Source organism: Diadema setosum, chromosome 15 (genome assembly GCF_964275005.1).
Source record: "Diadema setosum chromosome 15, eeDiaSeto1, whole genome shotgun sequence".
Lineage (NCBI taxonomy): Eukaryota > Metazoa > Echinodermata > Echinoidea > Diadematoida > Diadematidae > Diadema > Diadema setosum.
In genome coordinates, this window is record NC_092699.1 from 26,147,845 (window position 1) to 26,169,521 (window position 21,677).

General features: G+C 37.4%; 1 protein-coding gene and 2 long non-coding RNA genes across 3 annotated transcripts in view; 1 reads left to right on the plus strand and 2 right to left on the minus strand.

The window, feature by feature from the left end:
* Positions 1 to 21,677, minus strand: part of LOC140238617 (delta-type opioid receptor-like) — a 103,435-nt gene that overhangs the window by 30,255 nt on the left and 51,503 nt on the right. The window lies entirely within an intron of this gene.
* On the minus strand, positions 4,223 to 9,086 carry LOC140238843 (uncharacterized). The gene is made up of 4 exons (XR_011901924.1): positions 8,940 to 9,086; positions 5,809 to 6,076; positions 5,268 to 5,490; positions 4,223 to 4,745 (listed from the first exon to the last, which is right to left on the minus strand). It is a non-coding gene; the product is annotated as an uncharacterized lncRNA (long non-coding RNA).
* LOC140239338 (uncharacterized) overlaps positions 15,258 to 21,677 on the plus strand; it is a 31,677-nt gene continuing 25,257 nt past the window's right edge. The window contains exon 1 of the long non-coding RNA XR_011901972.1: positions 15,258 to 15,321. This is a non-coding gene — a long non-coding RNA (uncharacterized lncRNA). The remainder of the gene's footprint in view (positions 15,322 to 21,677) is intronic.

Genomic DNA, 21,677 nt, shown 5'->3' on the forward strand with positions numbered 1-21,677 from the left:
CATTTTTTTGAATGGATCAAGTTTACTTTTGCTGCATGTGAGATGACAATTAGCCAAAAAAAAAAAAGGTATGTGAATTCGTGAGACCATGAATGATATTTTCAAATGTTTTTATAGAACGACATTTTATGTTTTCAAAACGTCATATTTAGTGAGAAAAATGTGTATGAAGTCATGATTAAGAAAAAGAAATATCGAAACCTGTATTAAGTTGGAACACAGGAGATCACTTAGCAAAAACTGAGGGGCAAACATCACATATATTGTTAAGAACTGATTTTGCTTTCTTAATGTATTTGTGAGTCCTACCACTGTAATATTTCACAACAATGTTTTGCTTTCATACATACATATTTATCCAAAGGAGCATGACGAAATGATTTTTGTGTACTTTGAGTTACATTCAATGTCCTCCAAGTTTCTTCATTTAGAAAAAATTAACATTTTGATACCTAAATATTTATCTCTTTACACAAAGTGAAAAAAAGAAAGTTGCCCGAAATGACACAGACAAAAGGTTGAAAGGATAAAAAAACAAGTCTCCATTTTTCACAATTGTGGTCAAAATATTCTTAGGCAGATCTTCTTTACGTTTTGCTTTGTAAACGCAAATGATTGTTTTAACATTTAACGATCACAGGTTATCAAGCATTAAATCATAAATATGCTAAGAGTGATTGAGTTACTTCATATTAGTCTCTCGAAATGAAAAATAAATCAAATGTCAATGTAAAAGTTGGACATAGAAGTGTTTTGAACATGTAAATTCCATGTTTTTCAAAAGATTGTGACTAAACTTACAAATCTAGTCCATATCACTTTCTCGAAAAAAAAAAAATGGGTCAGCGGTCAAGATTTTGCAAAGAACAGAGTCAATATAAATTATTTCAACGGATTCAGATTTTTACCTGGCAAACGGGATACTACGTTTTGCGCTGTCCTTGTTACGTATAACTGAGGACGTTAGAAAATATTCAAATGGATGATGTGACACTAACTGGTAAAAATAAATTTTACTTACTTGTCATGTAAGAAGAGAGAAGAAAATTATGTACAGGACATTTGTTGTGGTCCTAATATCATAAGTCTGACATTGAGATGCACGATGTTTGTGTCATCGATTTTGCCTTGCCTATGCCTGTATATACAGTTATCGAAATTATTCATACCCTTGCCAGTTGAAAAAAAAAATATTTCTGCTGTTTGGAAAACTTTTTTTTTTTTTCTCCTTAATATTATTCAAGTGCTTGAAAAACACATACAGAAATTATTACACAAGACAATTTATGGAATTCCATTGTTCAGGGGTATTTTTTTAATCGTTTTATCAAAGATGACTAATCTATAATTATCCATACCCTTTCTTGATATACTTCAAGTCGCAGTAATCTATGGGAAAGCCCTTGTTGGTGACGACGGCCTCCAAACGGTTCTAGTACTTGCCGACAAGGCTTTGGCACATCTCTACAGGAATCTTTGCCCCCTCTTCCTTGGCGTAGGTCTCCAGGTCTTTGAGGTTGCAAAGGCTTTGGGCATGAACTTTGGTCTTCAGCACTTTCCACAGATTCTCAATGGAATGAGGTCGTGGCTTTGGCTTGGCCACTCCAGGACATCCACATTGCTGTCCTCGAACCATTTCTTGACTGCCTTCACAGTATGTTTGGTACCCCTTGTAAAAAAATACCATGGTTTGACTATGAGGCATAACCATGGTTTTTCATTGGATTCATCCATGGTTTAACCATAGTGCAATATGGTTTGATTATGGTCAGACCATGGTGCACTAATGTTTAACCATAGTTTAACAATAGTTAAACAATAGTGCACTATGGTTAAACCATGGTATCTACGGTTAAACCATAGGTTTAGCATGGGTTAACCATGGTACCCATGGTTTAAAGGTGGTAAATTGGAACGCACTTACCATGACATTACTGTGGTATTACCATGGTCACTACTGTGGTTCTACAGTACCAAAACCATGGTTAAGAAAAAGTAAAACCATAGTTAAGGAAGTGTGAAACCATGGTTAGGAAATGGTGAAACTATGGTTAGGAAAAGATGAAACCATGGCAAACTTATGGTTTAACCATAGTGCAATATGGTTTAATTATGGTCAAACCATGGTGCACTAGTGTTTAACCATAGTTTAACAATAGTTAAACAATAGTGCACTATGGTTAAACCATGGTATCTACGGTTAAACCATAGGTTTAGCATGGGTTAACCATAGTAACCATGGTATAAAGGTGGTAAATTGGAACGCACTTACCATGACATTACTGTGGTATTACCATGGTCACTACTGTGTTTCTACCAAGCCAAAACCATGGTTAAGAAAAAGTGAAACCATGGTAAAGGAAGTGTAAAACTATGGTTAGGAAATGGTGAAACTACGGTTAGGAAAAGATGAAACCATGATAAACTCATGGATTAACCATAGGGCAATATGGTTTAATTATGGTCAAACCATGGTGCACTAGTGTTAAACCATAGTTTAAACATAGTTAAACAATGGTGCACTATTGTCAAACCATGGTAACTACGGTTAAACCATAGGTTTAGCATGGGTTAACCATGGTAACCATGGTTTAAAGGTGGTAAATTGGAACGCACTTACCATGACATTACTGTGGTTTTACCATGGTCACTAACTTGTGTTTCTACCGTGCCCAAACCATGGTTACGAAGAAGTGAAACCATGGTTAAGGAAGTGTAAAACCATGGTCAGGTAAAGGTGAAAGTTTGGTTAGGAAAAGATGAAAACATGGTTTTACAGCTGCCAAACCACAGAATTACAACCCAAATCACGATACAACCATGATCCATTGTACATAGTAAACCCACTATTTAACCACAGAGCAATATCATAGAAAAATGTATTTTTAACTACAGTTGTATTTCACAAGTACTTTGAGAAACCATGGGGAAAATTGGTTGGAGAAATATATTTTTCCACAATTGCTTTGCTATTTGATGAATAATGATCAATAAATAGCACAGTAGAGTCTTCACATAAAGTGATGAAATAAAAATATTTTCAGTAAATTACCTGGAGCAGAATAATAATTCTTACAATTCCTATACATATGTATTGTGATACAGTACATTTGTAAACATGTATATGAACCTGGACTCTGAAACAGGAGAAAACCAATTCTCTATTATTTTCCTTCTAGCTATAGTCTAAAAAATATGTACAGCTGTATTTAAAAACTGACTTCCATGTGTGTGTTGGTGGATGGGTGCAGATTGTAAGTGTTAATTGATTCACTGTTTAATAAAAGAAGCTACCGTGGGTATATGTAGCAACGAGTAGGTCGATGCTCTTACCAGCATTGACTTTCACACAGCCAAAGCTCTCCCCAAAACATACATGTATATCGAATACACTATGGCCAAATTGAGGAAACCAATAAGTCCCAATTTTTATGGCCTAGTCATGTGTATTCCTCTGAACATGCAGAAGTCAAACATTGCCCAATTTGATGCGCTTTTTCAGTCAAAACTGACTGACTGGAGTTGACTGTACTGTCATTAGCATTTAAAGGCACATAGACCCGGTGGTTTGCTTGCGTACACGGCGCACGGCACAAGCTTCCTTGAGAGACCTATGCTATCGACTCCTCTTTATCGTTAGCGTACACGGCGCACGGCACAAGCTTCCTTGAGAGACCTATGCTATCGACTCCTCTTTATCGTTAGCGCTTACACTTTGACCCATTTCCACGAGTCCGAAGTAGTCCAATCCACTGCTGATGATGACAGCTTTAATATTTTTTTTCTCTGAAGTCAAACAAAGAAGCATGCACCCTGGCATTCAAATTCTACGGACTGTCTGACACGCAGAGAAGACAATGAAGGCAACATTACCTAGCAACACCTACGCGCTTTACCGTCGACGACAGCTCAATTTCGGCAGTCTTTGTATCAATGCTAATGGTGATCGGCACTTTCATCCAAAAGCGCTGCAGCAACTACCGGGTCTAGGCACCTTTAAAATAAGAAAGTACACAAGGGTAGAAACAGTCAATTATGATTATACATTTGAAAGTTATTTTTCAGCAGCTGGGTGTGAGAAGTCAAAGTATCATACAAATATCACATTATTTCCAGTTGCAAAACTGTAGGTTTATGTAAACAAATCAACGAAGAAAATGTACTCTTACTGAACCTCAGTCAACAAATAAGACATAAGAATGCACATTTGCTCACTTTGCTGTTACATTTGAAAAGTAGCTTTTTATTGCTTCATGAGCAGCATCTTGACTGTACGTAGGTATGGCTTATTGCCAGTCACATGATTTAAAACTATAACAATATCACCTGCAAAGAATTAGTTGGATAATTAAATACAGTGTACATATATTAGTGCATGTTTGATGTACATGATCATTTGTAGCTTTGTATAGATAATGCAAATTTGGACTTAAGTGACACCAGGAGCACTGGACAACAGAACAAAACAGCATCAAAAAAAAAAAAAAAATATCTAGCAACCAACAGTCCTGACATGAGAGCATACATGCACACTTCACATGCTTTGAAAACTGTCCTTGTACTTCTACTGTCCAAGACTATCCAGCAGTAAGCTTTGGTGCAACTTCTGGATGAGGCTTCGCAGGAACTAGGTCCTGATATAGCTTGGTTAGTGTGCCCTTTGTCGTTGTGGAGCCTTGAGATGTCCTTCTTTTGCAACCGTGAGCCGTGAGAATTTTCTTGGAGAAGATCACTCCTGCAACGAACTGAGAATTTATTCATTACGCTATTATTTTTTTAAAATAATAATAACATGTAGTACGTGTTAAACTCTACTTCAAATACTCAACACACAAAATTCTTGCACAGAATAGCTACCTTGCAAAAAAACATAAGAAGAATGGGATTAGATTGATGTGGTACACCTAGCCATCATTTCATCACTCTCATGTGCTGGAGAGATACTGTTTAAAATACAGTGTACTTTTACAATCATTTTAACCCCTAAGTGCCACATACAGGTGAAGCCATTACGTTCAACATTCCATATCATGTATTGTGCACAAATTGCCTAGAGTAATGTGATGTTTTTCAAAAATTGATCACATTCTATTTTAAGCAGGTTGCCAATATTTTAGGATGCTGCATAGCATGCTGCTGGTATTTGAGGATGTTGCACAAGAATTTGGGTATGCTGCAGTGTAATGCTCAAATTCCTCATGAACCACACTAATAATGGGTTGAAAAAAAGAAAGAAACAAAGAAAGAAAGAAAGAGGAGTATCTTACCCTTGATGACATGGAAAAGCGGGAGAAAGTATGACATCAGTAGATGACTTCTCTGCACCAGAATTCAGCCAGGAGGATGCCATACACGTATCAGCACTGCATGTACTTGTACCCATGAAAGGAGCTAGCTAGGGGACAGCCTGATCGATGGTCATGGGTGGACTTCAAGTCTTCTATGGAGAAACCTTCTTGTGTCAGCCACTGGCACAATCAATCATTGATTCTGATGAGGAAAAAAAAATAACACAACATAACGATAATAGTGATGATTGAGAGAAGTGAAATAAGGTTAGGCAGAAAAATCACACAGGAAAATGATGTAACATACAAAATACAGCATTGGATGATTTAAAGTTTGGTGCTTGTGCTAGCTCCCAAATGACTGCTGGAATAAAAGACTCCCAAATATTCTACAATGTCGCATAGCATGCTGCTGGTTTTTGAGGATGTTGCACAAGAATTTGGGTATGTTACAGCGATATGCTCAAATTCCCAGTGAACCATACTGGGTTGAAATAAAGAAACAAAGAAAAAGGAATACCTTCTCCTTGATGACATGGTCAAACGGGAAAAAACATGACATCAGATGATCCACTTCTTTGCACCAGAATTCAGCCAGGAGGATGCCATGTACACATATTGATGTAAATCAGCGCTGCATGTGTATCATGTACTTGTACCCATGAAAGGAGCAAGCTAGTGGACAGCACGATCAATGGTCATGGATGGACCTCAAGTCTTCTATGGACTGCAAGTCTTCTATGGAAACACCTTCTCACATCAGCCACTTGCACAGTAAATCTTTGATTCTGGTGAGGAAAAAAAAACCACACAACATAACAATAATACACCTATTAATGATTGAGAGAAGAAAAATAAGGTTAGCCAGAAAAATCACACAACAATCCGTTAGGTGAATGATATACTGGTATAACATACAAATTGCAAAATACAGCATCCTTTGCCATTGGGGGATTTCAAGATCAGTGCTAGTGCTAGCTCCCAAATGACTGACTTAAACTGAGCTCCAACACCGACGGTCGGATTAACTAAGCGATACTTATCAAAGTTATTGATCCCCAGCAATAGGTGTTGGAATCGCAGCATCGCAAGGTCCGTGAGAATCGCACGACGAAAAGTAATGGCGCATGATTACACTCGAATATTAAAAGATGCAGGACTGCTTAGTTTTTAGACACAAAGTGAGGAAGACAGACTAAAATGCCCCAAATTTCAACCATTCTTCAAAACACAACTTAATATTTAATTTTATGCTTCCAGGCTCAGATTTATGAAGCCACATGCTCGTGTAGGGCCTACATTTCGTGGCGTGGGTGACCATTGCATTAGCATAAAATGTACATGCTACAGGCCTAACTCTTACACTACGAAATGGCGGAGCTAGGTTCAGCAGACGACATTCTTTGATTTCAACACCAAGCCCAGCACTTGACCGAAAGATTGGTCTGTATCTCGTCAACGGGGATATGTTCCACAGAGCAGAAACTGCATCTGGCTTTACGGATCCCCTCCTATAGACATAGTCCGGAGGTAGAGAGCCATAAGTAACGTCAAAAAAAAAAAATAAATAAAAGACTCCTCCTTCGGACAGACGAATCTTTCACAAGTTTGCCCAGCACCAGCAACCAGAAATTTATGACATATTTTTGAGGTCATCCTACCAGCACCTACGGACTTCAAGTTCACTTCAGTTTTATTGCCAGTGCCAGTGGCTGCCAGTGCTTAAGTTAGTGCTGAGACACAATCAAAGAGTATAGAAGCTAAGAGGGCATACTCTCGCGACTTCGCACGCAAACGGGTATAGTACGGCATGGAGCGGGAGCCCAACATGGAGCCCAATGGCAGCCAATTTAGTAATAATACCGCAAGCTTCTTAAACACGTGAGCCTATGGAGCAAACCCTACCTTCCTTTCATTTTCTTCATTTTAAAAGGAAGCACACAGCAGTAGAATTGCATTTCAGACCTCAAAATATCACAAAAAGTATACTTTCTGTCGATATGTAAGAAAAAAAAACCTGAAGTAATGTAATTACTTTTTTTTATCAGTAGTCCCTCAGCAAGTTTGTGTTTGAGCTGACAAATGCCACCTATCTCTTTCTCTCTCCCTCCCGAAACATAGTTTGGTCTACCTACTTCAGCTCAAACTTTGTGGGCCTGCAGATTGCGATTGGAAAGTAAATGACATTTTTTTCAAATACATTTCATAGTTAGACAGGAATGATACTTCTTTACGACAAAACAAGATTCTAAGTACATACATCGGTACATATCTTCCCCTGTATGCCCCCTAAAAAGGGGAAAAATGAAAGGGAGACAGAAATACGAGGACCCAGTGATACGGCACTGATATCATGATCGCGTAATATACAGTACGCCCTCTAATCAATCTATCGGTCTGTTGCTTTCAATGGTGGAATGGCGTCCGTATTTCGCCCATGAGCGTATTAGTTCGCAGGAGTAAGCCCTTGTGTCTTAGCGTAGCTTCTACTGATACTCTTGATTCACTGGAGCAGTTACCACTAAAAGTCCCAACAGAGTTAGCAGAAAATAGTGTTGTTGATGTAGCTTGCACCGAACCTGATATCACCACCCAATATGAGGTAGGCCTATGCCTACTATTCATTGTTAGGGATTACGCCTAACTGTTAGAACTACCGACTACCGTCTTGTTAGCCCGACCAGACGCTGTTAGAGTACGCTGTGCGAATAAATTATAGCCTGTCGCTACTAGTAGGGTTGGTTGTACCACGTATCGTCACCCCAAGGATTTGTAGCTTGTTTATTCTAAAATTAACACAAATCCGCCTAATTCTTACCTCAAATATGCCATAAATACTGCAGTTTTGAATGTCGTGACCGTCTCATTGATTATGAATCTCCGTTTTAAAATAGCGCAATTTTAGCACGTGCGTTTCGTTTTCTTCGCGCAGCTAAAAAGGGAACCTTGCGATCGGGCACCCCCTATAACCTCCATAGGTATAAAAGTTTACACATGAATTTCACAGCATAGGTAATACACGTGAATTTCACAGGCCATAGGTAATACACGTGAATTTCACAGCCATGCGTCGTTACTGAGCGGATGTGTAATTTTTAGCTTGGTTTGTTTGAGTTTGATTTTCGTTTCTTCGTTTTTATTGTTTTTATAGCTCATGACACTTAATCCCGCGCGTACCTTTTCGTTCTATAGTGACTATACGCAAACAGCCATGATACGCAGGGTGCGATGGGAAGGTGCCCTGCCGATAGGTGGTGCCCCAACCATACTAGATCTACACACTGTCTACAGTGACTGGGTTGTGTATAGAATCTGCGTAGTCGTAGATAACTTGTAGAATTTACGTGACACAGTAACACTAACAGTTCAGTACAACAGTAGCTGAGTTAGAACAACTCATTCCAAACTCTTGAGCTCTCATGTCATACTCTCACACTCAAAGACTCAGTCACACTTTCAGATACAGAACAGTCTTCTGGACTGGTTATCCCCACTTGATACGATCATGCGAAATTTGCACAGCAGGGGCAGGGCCGCTGCCGGCCCCGGGTCGGTCGGGACAATTCAATGCAAATCTCGCTGGTAATCACGGTAATTATTTTAGCTAAGATTAGGTCTACTAATAATGTATTGAAAGTTACGTTGACCAACCTTCCTCGAAGAATCCCAAAGGAGCAGTTCCTCTTTTTCTTAGGGGCCGTTTGCTAGCCATTTCTGAAAATATCAGATGGTTCGTACGTCGAGATGTTTGACTCCGGTCAGAGATCATCACGAAAGAGCGTTTGAAATGATGAACAGCAAATCGTAGCCGTCCCGTGTGTGTGGTTTTTGAGCGCGCGCGGTCGCGGACTAACGGTTCAGCAGTACATCGTACATTATACACGTAAGGTTCAATCAGCGACAAGAACAACACGCACATGACCTCTTACGTTACATTATTATCAAGAAAACTTGTAATCATTAAATTTTTGGTTTTGAATAGAAAAATATATGTTTAAAACTTTTTTATTGCAAATTAAATTTTTTTTTTAAATGTGTCAATATTTTTTGTGCTCCATATATTTTGAAATATATTTTTGTTGTGATCTTTGGTACGAACGAGCCTCATATCAACAATCCGGGGGTCCGTTTCATGAAGCTATCACATAAAAGCTATCACATAAATCTTAAAATGGCCAAGCCGCTCTTAAGCTAGGAGAGACTTTCACAGAGAAGTAAAAACCATTTCACGAAGTCTCTCCTAAGCTATGCGAGACTTTAATTTTTTCAATCGTCATGTTCGAGGGTAATACTAATTAACATATCATTAGCATATCATTAACTATTCTCCCTATTACTATGGCGGCGTGGCGTCTGCGCCACGCTCCTGACCCTCGCGTTTCTTTTTCATCAATAGGGTCTTTGTAGCCCTCGTTGAGTTCGAAATGAACATGTAGAATTTATCTCTTTCTCGTGTCACCACTCTGGACTGGAATCTTTGCTGTTTGACTGTCTGAATTTTAAACTTTGGACTACTTCAAGATCTACTTTGGATACCCCAACCCTCTAATGGACAACTTCGGTGTGCTTCGCGTGGCGGTCCTCTGTAAATGTGCGTTGCAATGCAACGCGGCTCGCGCTTCATTTACTTGTGTGGGGTGAGTAACAATGCCAATGGATTGCTACAGTTCACAGCACCGTTACAAGCCTACAATATCAACTTCATGGACTGACTGGAATATATCTGAAATAGCAGACTTCTCCCATGGCATTAGGATGCATTTAGAGTGAGTTTCTTTGACTTTGACTTTCAAGTTTCAATCTTTTTTGCCCTGAACTTGAACTTTGAAGCGTCAGTATGCCTAACAATCGATCAAATTCAAGCAAGCCTGGCCCTGGGTCCGGCAGGCTCAGGCAGTCAGTGGATAGTGCTGATGCTGAGCATGATTCTGTTCCCCCCGAATTCACCCTGTTAGATCTACACAATAACATTTCTGATTTGTCAGACAGAATTTGTGGCAAACTTGACAAACTATCTGACGAAGTTCGCTCCATGGGGAAAAAAATTGAGGATTTGGAGATCACTGTTGAATTCAATTCCCAGAAAATCGGCAAAATTGAAACGGAAGATCTACCCAGAGTGGAGAAGCGCACTAAAGACCTGGTATCAGAGCTGGAGAAAAAGATTACCCTCATGGAAATCTACAATCGTAAAAACAACCTCTTGTTTTATGGCGTCAAGGAGAGCCAGAATGAGGAGATCTACGATGTCCTGCGTCAAACCTTCATCACACTCGGTCTCGATGAAAGACGAGCAGCGGAAATTTCCATAGTAAATGCCCACAGATTACCACGTCGCAACAGATCAAATGATGCATCCCGAGGGTCATCTCAGCCCACGGGGTCCCAATCAGCTCCCAGCCCCATCATTGCCAAATTTCTCACCATTCCTGACCGAGATGCAGTGCTTAATGCTTTCGAGCAGTTACAGCGACAGCGTGGAAGAGCCTCGACCACTCAATCTGGGCCACCCCAGTACCCCAGGATCTCGGTGAGGACAGATCTACCTCCTGCCCTTAAAATGCGTCGCAGTATTCTCGCAACAGAAGCCTACAAGCTTCGCAGGGATAGAGGTGTCTCCACCAAGATTGTCCTTCAGGAGGATAAAGTTGTTCTTAAATGGAAAGAGAAAGGCTCTACTAGATGGAATACCCATGAGAATTAAACTGCCTCTAAAGACGTAACCCTGCTGCATTTTCTCATGGTGTATCATTTGGTGCCAAGCTTGTTTGTTTTTTTAAATTAGTCCTTCACTATTTCAGGTAAGGTTCTACACCTGACACATTTGAATATTCTTTAAGATTTCTCTACCTTGTCAAAAAATAAAAAATAATGTATTTAGTGTCAAGTTTTCAATGACATGTTCTTTCTTTGTTATCCTGACACTAAATAACAACACTGTGTATCCTGGGTGTTTATAGCCAGCCCAGGCCAAGTGGTGGCTGGAGATATTTTTTTACATTTAACCTTGAATGCTTGTGTCAGATTTTGACATGTTTGCTAGTTTTTTTACTACCACACTGCTGTGTGACTTTTTGTACATGTGCATATGTGTCCTTCCGGTTTTAGTGTTTTGTGTGTATAGTTCCAATGGCAACACCCACTATAATCTCTATTCAAATACAAGTGTATCTGGTTTTTCGTCAAATGACTTACTGTTATTGAACACTGTAGTTATTACCAATGTCTATGGATAAATTGAATGCAATCCCTTATTGCAATCTATGCAATTGTTATGTTGATCCGCTGGTATAGAATGAATCTTACTCCTCTTGTATCTTATGTTCTGCTAATATATTACCTTTCAATCATCTTGATGAACTAAATTTTCAATCTGTGTTAAATGATATGCATGGAAATAGTGCCAGCCAGAATAGATTGGACGGCCTACAATTTGACGTACTCTCAGCTGGTGATACCCTACTACAAAATCAGGGTCTTGATCCCGATGCAAATTTTTTTCAAAATTGCTATGATTTACAATCCAAGTATTATGATATTGATGATTTTGTTAGTCAATTTAAGGATGCTAATGCTAGTCAAGCTTTTTTCTCTTCAATACATTTCAATTCTAGAAGTGTTCAGAAGAATTTTGATCAAATTTTAAACTTTATAAACTTGCTCAAACTTGATTTTGATGTTATTGGTTTATCTGAAACCTGGCTCAAAGATGCCGATAAACTGCCTAATATACCAGGTTACAACTCTGTGTGTTATAATAGACGTGGGAAATTAGGTGGCGGAGTTGGTTTGTACATAAAGGACTCTTACTCCTATTTTGAGAGACCTGATCTGGTTAGTGATGATGGTATGTGTGAATCGATTTTTATTGAGATTTGTCAATCAGTAGGAAAAAATATTGTGATAGGCACTATGTATAAGCCCCCAGGTATAAATACGCATAACTTTAATGCTACTTTTGATTCAAAGATCTCACCGCTACTGAAAGAAAACAAATTAGTTTATATTATGGGTGATTTTAATATTGATTTATTAAAATATAGCACGGATAATGATGTAACTGATTTTGTTAACACACTTTTTAGTAACTATTGTCTCCCTCTTATAACGAGGCCTACATCACGCATTACCAATGCCACTACTACTCTGTTGGACAATATCATGACCAATCAGTTCAATAAGCCTATTCAAAGTGGACTGTTGTATTGTGATATTACTGATCATTTACCTGTCTTCCAGCTAACTGATCTAAATCAAATAAAAAGTGACAGACCAAGAAGTGATATTTATGTGAGAACTGTAAACAAAGACAGTATTGACGCTTTCAGGACTGAACTTGGTTCACACTGTTGGGATAATTTGTATACTATGGAAAATGTTAACGAAGCTTATGATTATTTTGAGTCTGTTCTGTCAGGGTTATATAATAAACACTTTCCCCTAAAGAAAAAAAGTCGGTGTGCAAGAAAGCTTAATCCCTGGATGACTGACAGTATTTTACGTTCTATCAAATATAAAAATTTGTTATATAAGAAATATATGCGTAAACCAAGCAACTTTAATGAATTAAAGTATAAACGTTTTAGGAATACTCTGAATGCTACAATAAGAAATGTGAAGAAACAATATTTTGAAAGGAAATTTGTTGCATATAGAAGTAATATTAAAGCAACTTGGAATCTTATAAATACACTTTTGAATAGAGGTGGTAAATGTGTTACTGATATGCAAATGAAATGTAATGGTGAATTAACTACTGACTCTCACAAAATTGCAAATGCTTTTAATTCATATTTTACTCAGGTTGGTCCAAATCTTGATAAGTTGATACCACAAAACAATTCTAACTTTATGAGTTATCTGGTGAACCCTTGTTTGAATACCATTTATTTTCATGCAACATTTGAAGCAGAAATATGTAGCATTGTCAACTCTTTTCGGAATAATACTGCCTCTGGAATTGATGATTTCAGTCCTCGTATAATCAAACATACAATAAAAGAAATCAGCAAACCGTTATGTCATATATTCAATTTATCTTTATCATCAGGGGTCTTTCCAGATAAATTGAAAATTGCTCGTGTAACCCCTGTGTTTAAAAATGGTGACAAATGTGAATTGTCAAATTACAGACCAATTTCAGTGCTTCCTTGTTTTTCGAAAATTTTGGAAAGGATTGTCTACAACCGTGCTGTTAAGTTTCTTGATCAAAATAATATTGTGGGTAGTTATCAGTACGGCTTTCGCAGCAACTATTCAACTTCCATGGCCCTAACTGACATTGCGAATAAGATTGTTGATACGTTTGAGGAAAATTCCTTTCTTATTGGTGTTTTTGTTGACTTGTCAAAGGCCTTTGACACAATTAATCATAATATTATGTTAGCTAAACTTAAGCACTATGGTTTTAGAGGTGTAGCATACAACTGGTTTAAAAGCTACATGTACCTCTCCAATCGATACCAATGTACAAAATATAACAGTTGTATATCAGACTTAAAAAAAAAATATTATGTGGAGTTCCACAAGGGTCTTTATTAGGACCACTGTTGTTTATATTATACATAAATGACATTGGAAATGTTTCTAATTCCGATACCTCATCGTACATATTATATGCTGATGACACTAATATATTGTTCAGTGGTAAGGATCTTCCTTCTTTGCAAGATCAAGTAATTTAGCCTTTCAAAATTGTGTACATGGTTTCAGGCAAATCGATTATCTGTTAACCCCCGCAAATGTAACTTTATTGTTTTTAGTAATCGTAACAAATCATACGACACTGATTTTGTTAAAGTGGAATTGAATGATGTTCAAATTCCCAGGGTAGAGAAAACTAAATTTCTTGGTGTTATTTTAGATTCCAAATTAACATGGAAGCCTCATATACAAGAGACAGAGAAAAAAATATCAAAGAGCATTGGTATTATATCCAGACTAAGCTACATGTTACCTACTGATGTATTACGGATGTTATACTCCACTCTTGTTTTGCCCTATTTGTCTTATTGCAACATGGTGTGGGGAAGTACTTTTCAGTCCAGTCTAAAGAAATTGACTTCAAAGCAAAATAAAATAGTAAGAGTTATACATGGAGCGAACCCGAAATCTAAAGCAGGCCCGTTATACTCAAAACTAAAATTGCTTACTTTGAAAAATATCACCACCTATCAGCAATGTATTTTTGTATATCAGTGTGTCAACAAACTTATGCCTGACCATTTTGTTCAATTGTTTGATATCAATCAGAATGTGCATAATTACAATACACGCTCCTCGTCATTAATGCATTTGCCCAGACCCAGAACCATGTCTTACCAACATAATATTCGTTTTGTGGGCCCCAAGAAATGGAACAATTTATCTAAAGACATAAGAAATGCACCATCTCAAAATTGTTTTAAGATAAGACTCAAGAGAAAGTTGTATTCATCCATATAAGGTAGTTTCGAGGGCTGCTAAATTTCTCTTGATTATACTAAAATGAAATACATGTACATGTACAGTATGTACAATGTTGCCTTGTTTGTTATAGTATTACAAGTGTGTATTTTAGGTTCTCTTTACCTCTCCTTAATGTTTTTTTTTTCTTCTCTTTTCTTTTCTTTCTCTTTTTCCTTCTTCCTATCTGTTTTCCCTCCTGCATCCCTAGCTTTAGTCTCTTGTGTATCTGTACTTTGTCTTGTAAATATGTGTATTTTAAACAAAAATGTCTTTTTAGCTATGTTTCAATCAGATTCAACTACATTTTCAAATGTTAAAGGTGCACTCACTTCAAGCTGTGCTTACTGAGTTGTCACCTCCAGTTTGTCATTACTGAATTGTTACTGCTGTTACACGAATTGATCTGGAAATAAATGTTCTATTGAATTGAATTGAACTATTGTGTTACATGCGGTGAGCACTCGCTACATAGACATAGCACGTATACACACAGTGTATACAGCGCAGAGGCAACAGATCTACGACGGAGGCAAGATCCTGAAGGCTAAGTTGCATTCTACACCGCTACCAGTACATATTTCTATTAGTGAGTATATTTAAAGCTGTCTGCAATTGAAAAGTAATGCATGTGGATTCATAATGTGATATTATTTGGATATATTTTTGTTCGAATCTTCTACAATTCTCCAAGGGCTATCTAGATGTAGATCTAATCTTACCGGTATTAGCGTTATCACAATAGTCCCACGTAGGCCCATCGCCGTTTGTTTGAATGGCCAAATGGCCAGCTGAGTTTAGGTAGGTTGCCTAGTTTGTTAGCATGGTAGGGTCTAGGGCTACTACAACTTCTACAAGTAGATTCTAATAGTGAAATGTTTGTGGGTTGATTTTTAGCGTGCAGATATTTCATGAGAGCAATTGCCCGATTTGTTCATGTATGGGTGAATTGCAAGTAACTTAAGGCGTGAATAGTGAAGGGATCGAAGAAGAAACCGGAAATTTCATAAGTAAAGAATTGGTCTGCATTTTATTATTAATATTATATTTTTGAAGACGTGTCTAACATTGAATAATTACACTGTCACTGTTAGCTGTGTGGATAGTATTCAGAAGTGATACAAATTTTCTGTTTTGTGTCAAATCGACAGGAAAGATCTGGGTTTTTTTTTTTTCAGTCTAGAAAATCTCAGGTTATTTTGTCCAACAGAATTATAGGCCTAGCCTATTATAAGCCTAATGTTTTTTAGGCCCTAACGTGAACTTATAGCATTAGCATTTACACTACAGAGAACCAGCTATACGTTACCTGTGTCATTGTTACGTTTACAAGTCCTAATGTTACTATCTAACGTTACTAATTTCTAGGTCTACAACAAAAACTTGTAAAATACTAGGGGTTAGGGTTATAACTGCGACTAGCCCGAACGCGAAGCACTGTGTACAACTAACAGGGAGTGCCCTGGGAGTTTAGGGCCGGTATAACTGCGACCAGCCCCAACACGCAGTGTTGGGACAGTGTGTAACTGTGTACACGGAGCGTCCCGGGGTTAGGGCCGGTAGTACTATCTGGAGAGTCCGACAGTGCCGTGGTTAGACTAACTAGATCAAGTAGTAATAGTAGGGCCTAGTAGTGGTACGTAGATCCAGGTCTACACAGAATATGAATTGGAAACCATGGTTCAGATCTTGGTTCAGACTTGAAAGCTATCTTCAACAATTCTAAGTGCATACAGCACTGTATTGTAATCGCAATGCATGTGTCACAATAAGATAGGGAATGATGTTTACCCAAATTCATTGGCATGGAACCTCTAGAATTTTACTGCTATACTACCAGGGCCCCGTTGCAAGAAACTCAAGTTGCGTTTAAACGCAACTCACATCCTACGCAAGTATCTCACGCAACTTGCGTTGGATACTTGCGCGCCGTTGCTAGAAGAGACTTGCGTTTGATTGCAACTTGCGTTTGATTGATAAACGCGCTATCGGAACGAATTGTCATGGACGAGCCTAATTTCCGGTATTTCCCTGAAAAAACGGAACGCGCGTCTCCAGTCAGCGTAGCTCTCAATCGTCTGCTCCCTGTTGTTGCTCCACCGGTAAGTATTGGTAAAATTGAAGTCGACTAATAAATGCTATTTTAGTCGTTGAAATGATGGTATTTTGAGTGAATTATTAACAGCTTCAATTATTTAACGTAAGTGGAAAGCATAGATAAAGTTCTTTTCGTTGTAATAAGCATTTCACGTGCTAATAATAAAAATACTTCCGATAATAGTTACGTGCTCACTCACGATCGCACGGTCGTGCGGCGATGCGGGTGAAGCTGCTGATGATGTGCTAGTACCTGTAACGTTAGTTTCGAACGTTACTGTAAAAGTGGAAATTTTCGCGGTGTTGAAATTTTCGCGCATTTCGCGCAACCAGAAACTAGCGCGAAAATAAAAACACGCGAATATTTTTGCTTGCCATACGTTCCTGTGCATGATGTCTTGATTCCGCGGAATTAAAAACACGCGAAACTCTTCTGACCCGGCCTAGCGCGAAAAATAAGTCGCGCGAAAATATCCACTTTTACAGTAATTTGATTTCATTTGGCCTGCGAGTGTCGGCTTAGGTCCCCGCGTGAATATCCGCTGAATGCTCTAAAGTGTGCTGTATTTCCGTTCCATTATAGGGTCTATCGTCTGACGTTACTTGTGCTTGTGGTAGAAGTTAGATAATTAGGGCCAACAGCAACACTGCAGAAACCCTTGTATCAGGCCTAACATGTTACTATATAATAGATCTAGGTAGCCCTAGCCCAGGCCAGGCCCAGGGCTAGTTTTGTTTCAGGGTTTGCCTTTTTCATTTGCTTTGGGTTGGGTTGGTTGTAGCACTTGCGAACCCTTGTCTAACGTTTAATAGTCTTTACTCTTAACCTGTTTTAGTCTTTATTGTAATTAGAGATAGACTATAGCCTGAGCTAATCTTATTAAGAATGTTGTTGAGTTAAAAAAAAAAAAAAATCCATGGGGCAGACATAGGCAGGGAGTGGTGAAAGCTGCTTGAGACCAACAAGGACATTAAGAGTAACAAGCCCATGATTTGCCCAGTGCTATATGAGTATGATTGGTACAGCCTAGTAGGCCTATTCTTCTTCTTGTTGTTTACTGTCCAAAACCCCTAAATAGTTGGGACCAACTGGACAGGGTTTTAAGAAGCATTCTTTTAACACTGAAGCTAATCTAACGTTAATTATAAGTATAGGACCTTGGCCTAATAAATAATTCACATAGCAGTCTTGTATACATGTAGCTAGATCTATAGCATGTTTTAAATCTTGATACAGCCTGCTACCTCTTGAAATTCACAGTAAACAGGGCAGCAAAGACCTGAAGCTTCACAAAAAGTTTTTGATCTTTATGACCTCTTGCCAAACTAGATTTCAATCTGGAAATTAGCAAGCGACTTAAGTCGCGGTTCTTATTTTGGACCGCTGTGCACCAGTAGTTGTGCACTGAATCGTGATCTAATAGTCATCTTGTGCAATTGAAGTTTGTTGTGATGTTTATTATAGTCAACAGCAGCCAGATTACAAATGACTAGTGAGCTCACAGAGATAATTTACATTTAATGCTAGTCAGCCTCACCTCCAGACAGCACTGTGCCATGATTGGTACCTGGTACAGCTACAGCATGATTCTTATTGGTGATAATGTTTAAGCATGCAAATTAATGGAGTTGTATTACAGTGCATAACAATTGTGTGTGTGTGTGTACGAATCAAGGACCTTTGTAACTAACATGGCACAAGAGAAGGTATTATAAATTCCACTTTTTTTTTGCAAAATTTCTTATATAATTTTTATATCTCGAATATGCATATCAGAATGTCATTATATTGACAAACAATCTTCCGAAAGATACACTCAGGACTTCATATATTTTGGAAAGTGAATAGCATGAAAATCATGAAGTGTACCAAACTTGGGCATGTTACTCTACATAGCACTTAGAACCTATCCGTAATCAAATGCACAGTTTTTCCAATGCTGGTCGAGCTTATCATTAAAAGCATTAACAGAGCATGCTGAGACCACATCTTCTGAGAATTCTACATATGGACCACTGTTGGCAAAAAAATACTTGCTCACATCCACTCTAATTACATACCATTTTCCAAGCTTCATTGAGTGACCACGAGTTCTCACAACACTGTTACAACTCAACATGTCAAACTTAGTGTGATAATTACCATGCAAATATTTGTACACATCAATCATGTCCCCTCTTTTTGCCTGTAACTGAGAGGTGGTAGGGGTAGGTGACACAGGCTATAAGAGTCTGACAAATGTCTCATTCCTGGAATCATTTTAGTGGCCCTTCTTTGAATACTTTCAGGTAGTCTCCTTTGCTCCCCTAGTTTGAATGTTATATGGACAAGTTGATGAGTGAAGAATAATTTGCTGATGATTGTACTGTCCATTAACAGCCTGTACTTTTTTATTACATTGTTATACCTCCGTTATCTTGTAGGGTAATGGTATTCTGTGATTTATGCATTGACCTGTGGAAATGGTATTTTATTTCCAGAATATTTCATAATGGATTGCTCACAAAATGAAGTGGATTAATATTCAGTATCAATACAGATGGGCATTTCCACGGTAACTCACGTTACATTTTGAACTCAAAATTAGGTTGTTGAGATCAATATCCTTAAAACCTAATTAGTGATATGAGTTATTATATGTGAATGAGTATCATGCACCTCCATCCTACCTCACAGCAACATAACATCCACAGACTCTTATGTGAACTATGAGAAAAAACACTACAAATGTCGGTAACTCACGTTACATAATTTGGACATGCAAAAATTTGGCATGTCTTATATTCAAAAGTTTCCTCAAACAAGAAACAGAGAGACTTTAAAGTCTATTGTGTCAAAGTCATGGACTAACAACATACATCACCGAGTATGGTAAAAATTCAAATTGTCTTACATTCTCCAGGTATCGTCATGTGAAGCGGTAACTCACGTTACGGTAACTCACGTTACAGTTTGTCCACATGATCACAAGACGATTTTTTGTCTTAATAATCCAAAGAAAACTTACCAAGACAACTTTTTTTCACAAACAAACTCCAGGAATAAAGAATCTAAATTGATTTGAACATTGATCTGACAGTAATTAATCCCATTTTATCCATGAGATTACCAAAAGGCAGGAAACTTTACATTTAGAATACCAACTTGAAGATAAATTTCATTTTTAATTGAGTCGTTTTCTAAGCTTTCATTTGTACTGAGACAAAAATTGTATTCAACAAAATGATATGAAACGGAGTCTACTTCATTAAATTACACTCTTTTCCAGCTAACAAATGCATCAGAAATTGAGGATTTAATTGAGAATTTGATTTGATTGTTTTTTTTATTTTACTAGATTTAAATGGATTTCAGGCTATCTAGATAAAACAAGTCATCCATAAACTATTCCATTTAATACACTGAGTCACGAGACTAGAGACCTGTACATGTAGTCTGTGGAGAGTTTAAAGGTTCAGAAATGAAATATTTCAATAAATCTTTTAACTTTTAAACAATGCAATATATATTCCAATCATTTGATAATTGTTTTAATTACTCAATAATCAATTGTTTGTATGTTTGATTTGTTTACAAATTCTTATACGAAACTGGTACAGAAATTAGACTTGAATTGCAGAAACTGCAGATAGATTTTAGTTATCTGCTACCAGTATTGATCAGTTTATAAAACATGTTTATAAATGTTTTAGCCTTAAAAAGCAATGGCTTTGGTCTATGAAATGTCAAGTAGCCATTATTTAAATTGTACATACGGATGTAAAAAGTATATAATACCAGTATTTTCTAGAGTAATCAAGCAGCCTGAAGCAGTAAATCCCAATGAAAAACATGAATAGTAAATATTTTGTGATCAGGAGGCTAACTATTAATATCACAAAATGTTGATAGTTTGCTTTAAGGTACATGACTGTCCAGCTCTTAAAGAAAATGTCTGATAATGAGGTTCACATTCAACAAGTTTTTGGTAATAGATCAGCATGTAAAGTAAATTATAGTAAACATGGAAAAGTTTCATTGTAGGATTTTGCAACAATATAGCTAAAACCTCAGAGTAGAATAGTATAAAACACATAAGCGTGTCAAATTCACAATGTTCAGTTCTCAAAAATCTCAGAAAAAACAGCAGGAAGCGAGCTCCAATCTTAAAATTATGTTCATACATGTAAGTGTTTCAGCCTCATAAACAATGGCTTTGGTCTATACAGGTAGGTATAAACTATGAAATGTCAAATAGTAATCACTTGAATTACAAAAACAAGAACTTTTCAAGAGTAATCATGCAGTGATTATCTCAATCAGGAGGCTATTAATAGTTATCACAAAATTTTTATAATTTGCTGGAACAAGGTCCATGCAGCTTTAGAAGAAATGTCTTTTAACAACTTTCGTAACAGATCAGTATACATGCACTGTAATATCAAATAGTAAATATGGAACAGTTTCTTTCAGAAGTTAACATGTGATGAACATGTGTAATTGATACATTGCACATGTAGACCAGTTGGTTTGGTGATAGAGAGAGACCAAAAGAATAACAGTGAATCTACTGGAAATAGAATCTTAATACAAGAGTTCAGTAATCATGTACTCATTGGTTACTTACAATCACAACCTTCATATCATTTCTTGGTATTAAAGAAAAATCATGTCGGTAACTCACGTTACATTGTGGTAACTCACGTTACATGGTAACTCACGTTACAATTTTAAGACCTCTGTTATGAGAATTTTAAGCAAAGACTATAAGTCCCATCATATTTCTTGGATGTGTGATGCATAGTTATTTGATAATCCAAAATACCATGTCTCAGTTGGGCATAGTAAAATTGCTAGGTTAAAAAGTT